Consider the following 12,550-nt stretch of genomic DNA (forward strand, 5'->3'; position numbering starts at 1 on the left):
CGGCGTCACAACGTGTGTTCTAGGGAACAGACAGACTCCTCACGTGGGCTGGAAACGGGGCCCTACCAAATCCGTGGCCATGGAAAACGCGTCATAGACTGTGAAATCTGGTCTTCCCACCCCTGTGAAATCCGGTCTCCTCCCCCGTGAAATCCGGTCTCCTCCCCCGTGAAATCCGGTCTCCTCCCCCGTGAAATCCGGTCTCCCACCAGTGAAATCCAGTCTCCTCCCCGTGAAATCCAGTCTCCTCCCCTGTGAAATCCGGTCTCCTCCCCCGTGAAATCCGATCTCCTCCCCCGTGAAATCCGATCTCCTCCCCGTGAAATCGGTCTCCCACCAGTGAAATCCGGTCTCCTCCCCCGTGAAATCCGGTCTCCTCCCCCGTGAAATCCGGTCTCCTCCCCCGTGAAATCCGGTCTCCTCCCCCGTGAAATCCGGTCTCCTCCCCTGTGAAATCCGGTCTCCTCCCCCGTGAAATCCGGTCTCCTCCCCCGTGAAATCCGGTCTCCTCCCCCGTGAAATCCGGTCTCCTCCCTGTGAAATCCGGTCTCCTCCCTGTGAAATCCAGTCTCCTCCCCCGTGAAATCCGGTCTCCTCCCCCGTGAAATCCGGTCTGCTACCTGTGAAATCCGGTCTCCTCCCCCGTGAAATCCGGTCTCCTCCCCCGTGAAATCCGGTCTCCTCCCCCGTGAAATCCGGTCTGCTACCTGTGAAATCCGGTCTCCTCCCCCGTGAAATCCGGTCTCCTCCCCTGTGAAATCCGGTCTCCTCCCCCGTGAAATCCGGTCTCCTCCCCCGTGAAATCCGGTCTCCTCCCCTGTGAAATCCGGTCTCCTCCCCCGTGAAATCTGGTCTCCTCCCCCGTGAAATCCGGTCTCCTCCCCCGTGAAATCTGGTCTCCTCCCCCGTGAAATCCGGTCTCCTCCCCCGTGAAATCCGGTCTCCTCCCCCGTGAAATCCGGTCTCCTCCCCTGTGAAATCCGGTCTCCTCCCCGTGAAATCCGGTCTCCTCCCCCGTGAAATCCGGTCTCCTCCCCTGTGAAATCCGGTCTCCTCCCCCGTGAATCTGGTCTCCTCCCCCGTGAAATCCGGTCTCCTCCCCCGTGAAATCCGGTCTCCTCCCCCGTGAAATCCGGTCTCCTCCCCTGTGAAATCCGGTCTCCTCCCCCGTGAAATCCGGTCTCCTCCCCCGTGAAATCCGGTCTCCTCCCCCGTGAAATCCGGTCTGCTACCTGTGAAATCCGGTCTCCTCCCCCGTGAAATCCGGTCTCCTCCCCTGTGAAATCCGGTCTCCTCCCCCGTGAAATCCGGTCTCCTCCCTGTGAAATCCGGTCTCCTCCCCGGGAAATCCGGTCTCCTCCCCTGTGAAATCCGGTCTCCTCCCCGTGAAATCCGGTCTCCTCCCCTGTGAAATCCGGTCTCCTCCCCCGTGGAAATCCGGTCTCCTCCCTGTGAAATCCGGTCTCCTCCCCCGGGAAATCCGGTCTCCTCCCTGTGAAATCCGGTCTCCTCCCCCGTGAAATCCGGTCTCCTCCTGTGAAATCCGGTCTCCTCCCCCGTGAAATCGGTCTCCTCCCCGTGAAATCCGGTCTCCTCCCCCGTGAAATCCAGTCTCCTCCCCCGTGAAATCCGGTCTCCTCCCTGTGAAATCCGGTCTCCTCCCCCGGGAAATCCGGTCTCCTCCCCTGTGAAATCCGGTCTCCTCCCTGTGAAATCCGGTCTCCTCCCTGTGAAATCCGGTCTCCTCCCCTGGGAAATCCGTCTCCTCCCCCGGGAAATCCGTCTCCTCCCCCGGGAAATCCGGTCTCCTCCCCCGTGAAATCCGGTCTCCTCCCCCGGGAAATCCGGTCTCCTCCCCTGTGAAATCCGGTCTCCTCCCCTGTGAAATCCGGTCTCCTCCCTGTGAAATCCGGTCTCCTCCCCCGGGAAATCCGGTCTCCTCCCCTGTGAAATCCGGTCTCCTCCCCCGTGAAATCCGGTCTCCTCCCTGTGAAATCCGGTCTCCTCCCCCGTGAAATCCGGTCTCCTCCCCCGTGAAATCCGGTCTCCTCCCCCCGTGAAATCCAGTCTCCTCCCCCGTGAAATCCGGTCTCCTCCCTGTGAAATCCGGTCTCCTCCCCCGGGAAATCCGGTCTCCTCCCCTGTGAAATCGGTCTCCTCCCTGTGAAATCCGGTCTCCTCCTGTGAAATCCGGTCTCCTCCCTGGGAAATCCGGTCTCCTCCCCGGGAAATCCGGTCTCCTCCCCCGGAAATCCGGTCTCCTCCCCCGTGAAATCCGGTCTCCTCCCCCGGAAATCCGGTCTCCTCCCCTGTGAAATCCGGTCTCCTCCCCTGTGAAATCCGGTCTCCTCCCTGTGAAATCCGGTCTCCTCCCCCGGGAAATCCGGTCTCCTCCCCCGTGAAATCCGGTCTCCTCCCCCGTGAAATCCGGTCTCCTCCCTGTGAAATCCGGTCTCCTCCCCCGTGAAATCCGGTCTCCTCCCCCGTGAAATCCGGTCTCCTCCCCCGTGAAATCCAGTCTCCTCCCCCGTGAAATCCGGTCTCCTCCTGTGAAATCCGGTCTCCTCCCCCGGGAAATCCGGTCTCCTCCCCTGTGAAATCCGGTCTCCTCCCTGTGAAATCCGGTCTCCTCCCTGTGAAATCCGGTCTCCTCCCCTGGGAAATCCGGTCTCCTCCCCCGGAAATCCGGTCTCCTCCCCCGGGAAATCCGGTCTCCTCCCCCGTGAAATCCGGTCTCCTCCCCCGGGAAATCGGTCTCCTCCCCTGTGAAATCCGGTCTCCTCCCCTGTGAAATCCGGTCTCCTCCCTGTGAAATCCGGTCTCCTCCCCCGTGAAATCCGGTCTCCTCCCCCGTGAAATCCGGTCTCCTCCCCCGTGAAATCCGGTCTGCTACCTGTGAAATCCGGTCTCCTCCCCCGTGAAATCCGGTCTCCTCCCCCGTGAAATCCGGTCTCCTCCCTGTGAAATCCGGTCTCCTCCCTGTGAAATCCAGTCTCCTCCCCGTGAAATCCGGTCTCCTCCCCCGTGAAATCCGGTCTCCTCCCCCGTGAAATCCGGTCTCCTCCCCTGTGAAATCCGGTCTCCTCCCCCGTGAAATCCGGTCTGCTACCTGTGAAATCCGGTCTCCTCCCCCGTGAAATCCGGTCTCCTCCCCCGTGAAATCCGGTCCTCCCCCGTGAAATCCGGTCTCCTCCCCCGTGAAATCCGGTCTCCTCCCTGTGAAATCCGGTCTCCTCCCCGTGAAATCGGTCTCCTCCCCCGTGAAATCCGGTCTCCTCCCCTGTGAAATCCGGTCTCCTCCCCTGTGAAATCCGGTCTCCTCCCCCGTGAAATCCGGTCTGCTACCTGTGAAATCCGGTCTCCTCCCCGTGAAATCGGTCTCCTCCCCTGTGAAATCGGTCTCCTCCCCCGTGAAATCCGGTCTCCTCCCTGTGAAATCCGGTCTCCTCCCCCGGGAAATCGTCTCCTCCCCTGTGAAATCCGGTCTCCTCCCCCGTGAAATCCGGTCTCCTCCCTGTGAAATCCGGTCTCCTCCCCCGTGAAATCCGGTCTCCTCCCCTGTGAAATCCGGTCTCCTCCCCCGTGAAATCCGGTCTCCTCCCCTGTGAAATCCGGTCTCCTCCCCCGTGAAATCCGGTCTCCTCCCTGTGAAATCCGGTCTCCTCCCCTGTGAAATCCGGTCTCCTCCCCCGTGAAATCCGGTCTCCTCCCCTGTGAAATCCGGTCTCCTCCCCCGTGAAATCCGGTCTCCTCCCCGTGAAATCCGGTCTGCTACCTGTGAAATCCGGTCTCCTCCCCCGTGATAATCCGGTCTCCTCCCTCAAGAAATCCGCTCTCCTCCCATGAAATCTGGTCTCCTCCCTCAAGAAATCTGGTCTCCTCCCCCGTGAAATCTGGTCTCCTCCCCTGTGAAATCCGGTCTCCTCCCCCGTGAAATCCGGTCTCCTCCCTCAAGAAATCCAGTCTCCCCCGCCATGAAATCTGGTCTCCTCCCTGTGAAATCCGGTCTCCCCCGCCATGAAATCCGGTCTCCTCCCCCGTGAAATCCGGTCTCCCCCGCCATGAAATCCGTTCTCCTCCCCCGTGAATCCGGTCTCTCCCCCCCTGTGAAATCCGGTCTCTCCCCACCGGTGAAATCCGGTCTCCCCCCCCCTCGGGTGAAATCCGGTCTCTCCCCCCCCATGAAATCCGGTCTCCTCCCCCATGAAATCTGGTCTCCCTGCTGTGAAATCCAGACTCTCCCCAGGGAAATCTGGTGCCCCCCCCACCGTGAAATCTGATGTTTCGTGTACTTTTACTCTATACTACACAGATTTCACGGGGGAGACCAGCGTTTCTCAGATTGGGGGTCCTGACCCAAAAGGGAGTTGAGGGGGAGGGCGGGTCACAAGGTTATTTTAGGGGGGGGGTCACGGTATCTCCACCTTTACTTCTGGGCTGCCTTCAGAGCGGGGTTGAAATCATGAAAGGGAGATTTTTTGGCTCGGGAAATTGACCAGAACGGCTGGTGCCCTCGTGGGGCCCGAGCGATGTGACAGCCCCACGAACGCACCCGGGAGCCGTGTGCCCGGTCCAGCCCCACGGCGTCACACCCGTGTGCGAGACACCATGCAGACATGCCCCACCTGGGCTGTCTGACTAACACCCGCCCGCCGTGTAACCTAGATCAAGCATCCACGTGTGTCCTATGCACCCTACAGACTGCTCCCCGCCCGGCGAATCCAGGCAGCACAACAGACATGCATGCCCCATATCCCACAGACCCCCCCGTGTGTCCCGGATACCAAGCCAGAGGCCCCGTGCCCCCCCCACGTATGACAAATAACCCAGGGCAGCCCAGACACGTGAGGTGGGTCACGCCCCCACCCCCACCCGCCCTTACACAATGGGTGGAGTATAAATAGCCCCACGTTTTTCCTCGTTAATGCCATGGCCAGGGGGCAGGATTTTATTGCCAGGGAGGAGGGGAGCTGGCGGGGGGCGGGGGGGGGGGATGGGACTGGACGTTAAATGTGGGGAACAGACGGCCTCCAAAACTCAATAAGCTCAAGGAGAATCAGGGCGGATGCAACCCACTGCAAGGCACCCCCAGTTTCGCTCACAGTCCCCCCCTTCCCCCTGGCCTATACTGCCCCCCACTTGGCACCCCTGCACTGTCCCAGCTGCAGTCCTCACACGGCCCCCCATGGCCCCGTGCTGCCCCCCGTCACCCCCCCCAGCCCCATGCTGCCTCCCATGGCCCCACACTGACCCCCCAGCGCCATCACTCCCCAACTGCGCCCCTCATGGCCCCCCCATGCCCCCCCAGCCCCACACTGACCCCCATGGTCCACATTGTTCCTCACAGCCCCCCCATGGCCCCCACACTGTCCCTAATGGTCTCCATCACCCCCCACTGCCCCGCACAGCCCCATGCTGTCCCCCACAGTCCCCATCATTCCCCACAGCTTCCCATGGCCCCACACTGACCCCCCAGCGCCATCACTCCCCAACTGCCCCTCATGGCCCCCATCACCCCCCATGCCCCCCCAGCCCCACGCTGCCCCCCATGGCCCCACGCTGCCCCCCACAGTCCCCATCGCTCCCCACAGCCCCCCATGGCCCCACACTGACCCCCATGATCCACATTGTTCCTCACAGCCCCCCATGGCCCCACACTGTCCCCTAATGGTCTCCATCACCCCCCACTGCCCCTCACAGCCCCATGCTGCCCCCCACAGTCCCCATCACTCCCCACAGCCCCCCATGGCCCCACACTGACCCCCATGGTCCCCCATTGTTCCCTACAGCCCCCCATGGCCCCACGCTGCCCCTCATAGCCCCATGCTGCCCCCCATGGCCCCACACTGACCTCCCAGCCCCATCACTCCCCACTGCTCCCCATGGACCCACACTGCCCCCCACGGCCTCCATTGTCCCCATGGCCCCACGCTGCCCCCCACAGTCCCCATTGCTCCCCACTGCCCCTCATGGCCCCACACTGACCCCCCAGCCCCATCACCCCCTACAGCCCCCCCAAGGCCCCATATTCTTGCTCTGCCTCAACCCCCCCAGCTCCAATCCGGCCGGTTTTACCTCCTCTCTGCTGATCTGCTGAAATCCCGTCGGCATCTCGGCGGCTCGGAGCCCCGGGAGGGACAGAGACCCCCGGGCGGGGCGGGGCGGGGCGGGGGGGGGCGCCTTGGGTCTTGTGCGAAGAAATGGAAAGGTCGAGCCCCCAGGACGGTCTGTTAGACCTGACCCGAGATCCTGGCGGGGCGGGGCGGGAGAAGACAGACAGACAGACAGACAGACAGACAGAAAGAAAGAAAGAAAGAAAGAAAGAAAGAAAGAGATTAAATGAGAAAGAAAGAAAGAAAGAAAGAAAGAAAGAAAGAAAGAAAGAGATTAAATGAGAAAGAAAGAGATTAAATGAGAAAGAAAGAAAGAAAGAAAGAAGAAAGAAAGAAAGAAAGAAGAGATGAGAAAGAAAGAAAGAGATTAAATGAGAAAGAAAGAAAGAAAAAAAAGAAAGAAAGAAAGAAAGAAAGAGATGAGAAAGAAAGGAAGAGATTAAATGAGAAAGAAAGAAAGAGATTAAATGAGAAAGAAAGAAAGAAAGAAAGAAAGAAAGATTAAATGAGAAAGAAAGAAAGAAAGAAAGAAAGAAAGATTAAATGAGAAAGAAAGAAAGAGATTAAATGAGAAAGAAAGAAAGAAAGAAAGAAAGAAAGGGAATGGGAACTAGAGGAGACCCGAAGGGAGAGGAAAAGCCAGAAGGGGACGGGGAAGGGCGAGCAGAGGGGAAAGAGGGAATGAAAAAGGAAAGACGGACCGGCCCGGGGGGGAGAAGCGGGAGAATGGGGAAAAGGAGGAGTGAAGGCAGGAGGGCCTGGGGAATCACCAGGGGGCAGGGGATGGAGGGAACGGGGGAAAAGGGAAATGAAAGGCGGAGAAGGGAAGAGCGCGTGGGAAAGAGGAAGGGGACCGACCGGACGGGCCGGGGACCGACCGGAGGCGACCGGAGGGGCCGGGGACCGACCGGAGAGACAGAGCCCCCCGGGAGCGGGGGAGGGAGCCGCCGGCGGAGGGGAGCTGAGGAAGGCGGAGGCGGGCAGGGCGGCTGCAGGCACCGGGACCGAGACGCGTGTGCCAGGGGCCGGGACAGGGAGTCCTTGAGCGGCTGCGGATGGCCGGGGCCTCCCGCCCCACGGCGCGGATTGGCTCCAGCCCCTAGTGATTTCCCCACCAGCCAGAACGCTGGGGGGAGGGGTCGGCTGGGAGCCAGGACTCCTGGGTTCTCTCCCTTGCTTTGGGAGGGGAGTGGGGACTGGTGGGTTAGAGCAGGCGGGGCTGGGACCAGGACTCCTGGGTTCTCTCCCCTGCTCTGGGAGGGGAGTGGGGGCTGGTGGGTTAGAGCAAGGGGGGCTGGGAGCCAGGACTCCTGGGTTCTCTCCCTGGCTCTGGGAGGGGAGTGGGAGGCTGGGAGCCAGGACTCCTGGGTTCTCTCCCTGGCTCTGAGAGGGGAGTGGGGACTGGTGGGTTAGAGCAGGTGGGGCTGGGAGCCAGGACTCCTGGGTTCTCTCCCCTGCTCTGGGAGGGGAGTGGGGGCTGGTGGTTAGAGCAAGGGGGGTTGGGAGCCAGGACACCTGGGTTCTCTCCCTGGCTCTGGGAGGGGAGTGGGAGGCTGGGAGCCAGGACTCCTGGGTTCTCTCCCTTGCTTTGGGAGGGGAGTGGGGACTGGTGGGTTAGAGCAGGCGGGGCTGGGACCAGGACTCCTGGGTTCTCTCCCCTGCTCTGGGAGGGGAGTGGGGGCTGGTGGGTTAGAGCAAGGGGGGCTGGGAGCCAGGACTCCTGGGTTCTCTCCCTGGCTCTGGGAGGGGAGTGGGAGGCTGGGAGCCAGGACTCCTGGGTTCTCTCCCTGGCTCTGAGAGGGGAGTGGGGACTGGTGGGTTAGAGCAGGCGGGGCTGGGAGCCAGGACTCCTGGGTTCTCTCCCCTGCTCTAGGAAGGGGAGTGGGGGCTGGTGGTTAGAGCAAGGGGGGTTGGGAGCCAGGACTCCGGGGTTCTCTCCCTTGCTCTGGGAGGGGAGTGGGGACTGGTGGGTTAGAGCAAGGGGGGTTGGGAGCCAGGACTCCTGGGTTCTCTCCCTGGATCTGGGAGGGGAGTGGGGGCTGGTGGTTAGAGCAAGGGGGGTTGGGAGCCAGGACTCCAGGGTTCTCTCCCTGGCTCTGGGAGGGGAGTGGGAGGCTGGGAGCCAGGACTCCTGGGTTCTCTCCCCTGCTCTAGGAGGGGAGTGGGGGCTGGTGGTTAGAGCAGGGGGGGCTGGGAGCCAGGACTCCTGGGTTCTGTTCCCTCTTCCACACAGGTAACATAGAAGTTGAACTCCTCCCCACAGAAACATAACTTGACTTAAGTCTGAAGCTTTTCGTCAAAGTGCTCTTTGTGGGTTTGTGAAGCCCGAGCTCGTAAGCTGGGAAAACAAGGCCCCCCCCCCCCCCCCCCGCCGACTCCCTGAGAGCGAAGGGCTGCGAGGTGCAGATGGTTTCGGAGGAGCAGCCGTGTTAGTCGGGATCCCCAAAAAGAACAGGAGTCCTTGTGGCACCTTAGAGACGAACCCATTTATTTGAGCATCAGCTTTCGTGAGCTACGGCTCCCTTCATCGGATGCGTGCAGTGGAAAATACAGGGGGGAGGTTGGATGCACGCCCCGATCGTCGCTTGGGACCCCTGCAACACGCACGGCTCGGAGGTCACCCGATGGCCCAGGGGCCTCTCCATCGACCGCAGCACCGGCCACCGACAGCGTCAGGAGGCGTGAGCCGGCACGGCACCGTGCATCCACTCCGGGAAAGGGACTAGGGAGGCTTTTGCCGTTGGCCCGTATGAACCGGACCCCTAAACTCACTGCACGTGAAATCCCACCCCACGAGGGTCGATCCATCCCCATCATCGTATCGGCTCGTTATACGCCACGGCTGAACAGAGCCACGGACAACCCCCCCCCCCCTGCCCCCCCGTATCGCAATGTCCGTACTTTGCCCGGTTAAACTTTCACACACCCCCCCCCCCAATCGGGGAGATTGCAGATGATGCCTCCCTTACGCCGCCCGCTCCTAAACCGAATTTCACACCCCTTGGTACTTTGTACTTTATTCCCGGGTAACCAGAAACTCCTGCGCTTAAACCCTGGGCCGTCTTCTTTTTACTCGGATAGTATCTTAATAATGAATGTCTTAATTAATTCGAGCACGCCGGCCCCCTTTCGGCAAACTTGCCTTGCCAGCCTGGCTGTCGGGAGGCCTAAAAGACAGTGGCTTACCCTTGACTGGGCATTGTGCGAGTAGAAATCTAAGGACCAGGTGGGGGAATTCAGTGGGGGGACGGTGCCCCCTGCTGGGGTGGTGCGTTTTCCTGTGTTTGGTGGGAGGGCGGGTGTCTGGGTGGTTATTTAGCGGGGGCGCTCTGTGGGAGAACATGTGGGGGGGGGAGATTCTGGGGGGGGCACAGGTGGGGGGAGGGGGAAGCCAGGGGGTCAGTTAAGGTGACCTCTGGGCTAATTTTAGCAACACGGAAGGAATCACCGACTTTCACTTAGAATTGGGGGGGGGGGTGGAAGGGGGAACCTACGGGTGTGGGGGGAGGGGCGAGGACTTGCTGGGGGGGGGGAGCCGCAGTATTTCCCTCCCCCCAGGCTCAGCCTCCCTCAACCCCCTGAGCCCCGCACAGCCCCGCTTTGCTCCCCTAGTGCAGGATGTGTCACCCCCCAACTATCTGAGCTCCCCCCCCCCCCCGCTTGGGGAGAGGAGCAGAGGGGTGTGGGGGGAGGGGCCAGAGATCGGGAGGCGGCAGAGGGGTGGGCACAGGGCGGGGGAGGGGAGAGGGGGCAATGGTGGGGGAAGGGGGAGGGCAGGGGCAGGGACGAGGGGGAGGGGCAAGAGGGGATGGGGGAGGGGGCAGGAGGCCCTGCGAGGCCCGTGTCCTCCGCTCACCCCAAGGGCATTTTAGGCCGGGCATTTGCCCTGGCGCCTGGCAGCCCCCACCCCGGCCCTGCCCCCTCCCGTGACAGCCGCCCCCGCGCCCCGCCTGCTACTTCACGAGGCCCCTGGTGTTGCCCCCTAAAATTAAACAGAGACATCATCGCCCCGGCACGCTGGGACAGGAAACCACCGGGACAGCAGGGTGCCAGGACTCCTGGGTTCTCTCCCCGGCTCTGGGAGGGGAGTGGGGGCCGGTGGGTTGGAGCAGGGGGGGCTGGGTGCCAGGACTCCTGGGTTCTCTCCCCGGCTCCGGGAGGGGAGTGGGGGCCGGTGGGTTGGAGCAGGGGGGGCTGGGGGCCAGGACTCCTGGGTTCTCTCCCCGGCTCCAGGAGAGGAGTGGGGGCTGGTGGGTTGGAGCAGGGGGGGCTGGGGGCCAGGACTCCTGGGTTCTCTCCCCGGCTCCGGGAGGGGAGTGGGGGCCGGTGGGTTGGAGCAGGGGGGGCTGGGTGCCAGGACTCCTGGGTTCTCTCCCCGGCTCCGGGAGGGGAGTGGGGGCCGGTGGGTTGGAGCAGGGGGGGCTGGGAGCCAGGACTCCTGGGTTCTCAGCCCGGCGCTGGGAGGGGAGGAGGGGAGGAGCTGCTGAGCAGAGAAAGGTCGGGTGGCGGGGCGGGGGGGGGGAAGCGGCGGGGGGGGGTCTGATGTGCTGTCTCCTATTTTAGCCCATTCCCAGCTGTCCGGTGTCAGCGTCTGTCGCCGTGAGACACTTGTGGCATGGGCGGGGGGGGGCGGGGGGGGCATTCAAAGGCCAGGGCGACTTTTCCCCTCTGAGTCACTGACTTGTCACCCGCCCCCCCGCCCCGCCCCACGCTGAGAACAGGCTGATCTGGGGTCAGGGGGCCCAGATCCAGAGTCTGGGACTCCTGGGTTCTCTCCGGGCTCGGGGAGGGCAGTGGGGGCTGGTGGGTCAGAGCGGGGGGGGGGGGGGCTGGGAGCCAGGACTCCTGGGTTCTCTCACCACCTCTGGGAGGGGAGTGGGGGCTGGGGGGTCAGAGCCGGGGGGGGGCTGGGAGCCAGGACTCCTGGGTTCTCTCACCACCTCTGGGAGGGGAGTGGGGGCTGGGGGGTCAGAGCCGGGGGGGGGCTGGGAGCCAGGACTCCTGGGTTCTCTCACCACCTCTGGGAGGGGAGTGGGGGCTGGGGGGTCAGAGCAGGGTGGGGCTGGGAGCCAGGACTCCTGGGTTCTCTCCTATCTTGGCTGGGCTGTGTGGCTCAGCGGGGGAGAGGCAGGGGGTGAGCGTGTGTGTTCCTGAGGCACGTGTGTGTTGTGGTGTCCGGTTCCCTTTGCGACAGTGACGTAGGTGGGGGCGGCGGCGGGGGGGGGGGGGGGCTGGACGCAGCTGTCCCGGGTCCTTCAGGCCCCAGCCATGGCACTTGCCAGGCTAGAGCCTGCGGGGGGAGAGACAGGGACTGGGGACATGGACACACAACACACAACACACACACAGCGTACGCAACCTCGGCCACGCAAGAAACTCACAGAGCTGGGAGACACACACAACCGCCACCGTCCACACACACACAACGCCCAGCATATACACAGCCCACACAACACAACACACACACACAACCCCCACCATCCACACACACAACCCCCAGCATATACACAGCCCACACAACACAACACACACACAACACACAACCCCCACCATCCACACACACAACCCCCAGCATATACACAGCCCACACAACACAACACACACACACAACCCCCAGCATATACACAGCCCACACAACACAACACACACACACAACCCCCACCATCCACACACACAACCCCCAGCATATACACAGCCCACACAACACAACACACACACACAACCCCCAGCATATACACAGCCCACACAACACAACACACACACAACACACAACCCCCACCATCCACACACACAACCCCCAGCATATACACAGCCCACACAACACAACACACACACACAACCCCCACCATCCACACACACAACCCCCAGCATATACACAGCCCACACAGCACAACACACACACAACACACAACCCCCACCATCCACACACACAACCCCCAGCATATACACAGCCCACACAACACAACACACACACACAACCCCCACCATCCACACACACAACCCCCAGCATATACACAGCCCACACAACACAACACACACACAACACACAACCCCCACCATCCACACACACAACCCCCAGCATATACACAGCCCACACAACACAACACACACACACAACCCCCAGCATATACACAGCCCACACAACACAACACACACACACAACCCCCACCATCCACACACACAACCCCCAGCATATACACAGCCCACACAACACAACACACACACACAACCCCCAGCATATACACAGCCCACACAACACAACACACACACAACACACAACCCCCACCATCCACACACACAACCCCCAGCATATACACAGCCCACACAACACAACACACACACACAACCCCCACCATCCACACACACAACCCCAGCATATACACAGCCCACACAGCACAACACACACACAACACACAACCCCCACCATCCACACACAC

This window comes from Eretmochelys imbricata, unplaced genomic scaffold (assembly GCF_965152235.1).
Source record: "Eretmochelys imbricata isolate rEreImb1 unplaced genomic scaffold, rEreImb1.hap1 Scaffold_44, whole genome shotgun sequence".
NCBI lineage: Eukaryota > Metazoa > Chordata > Testudines > Cheloniidae > Eretmochelys > Eretmochelys imbricata.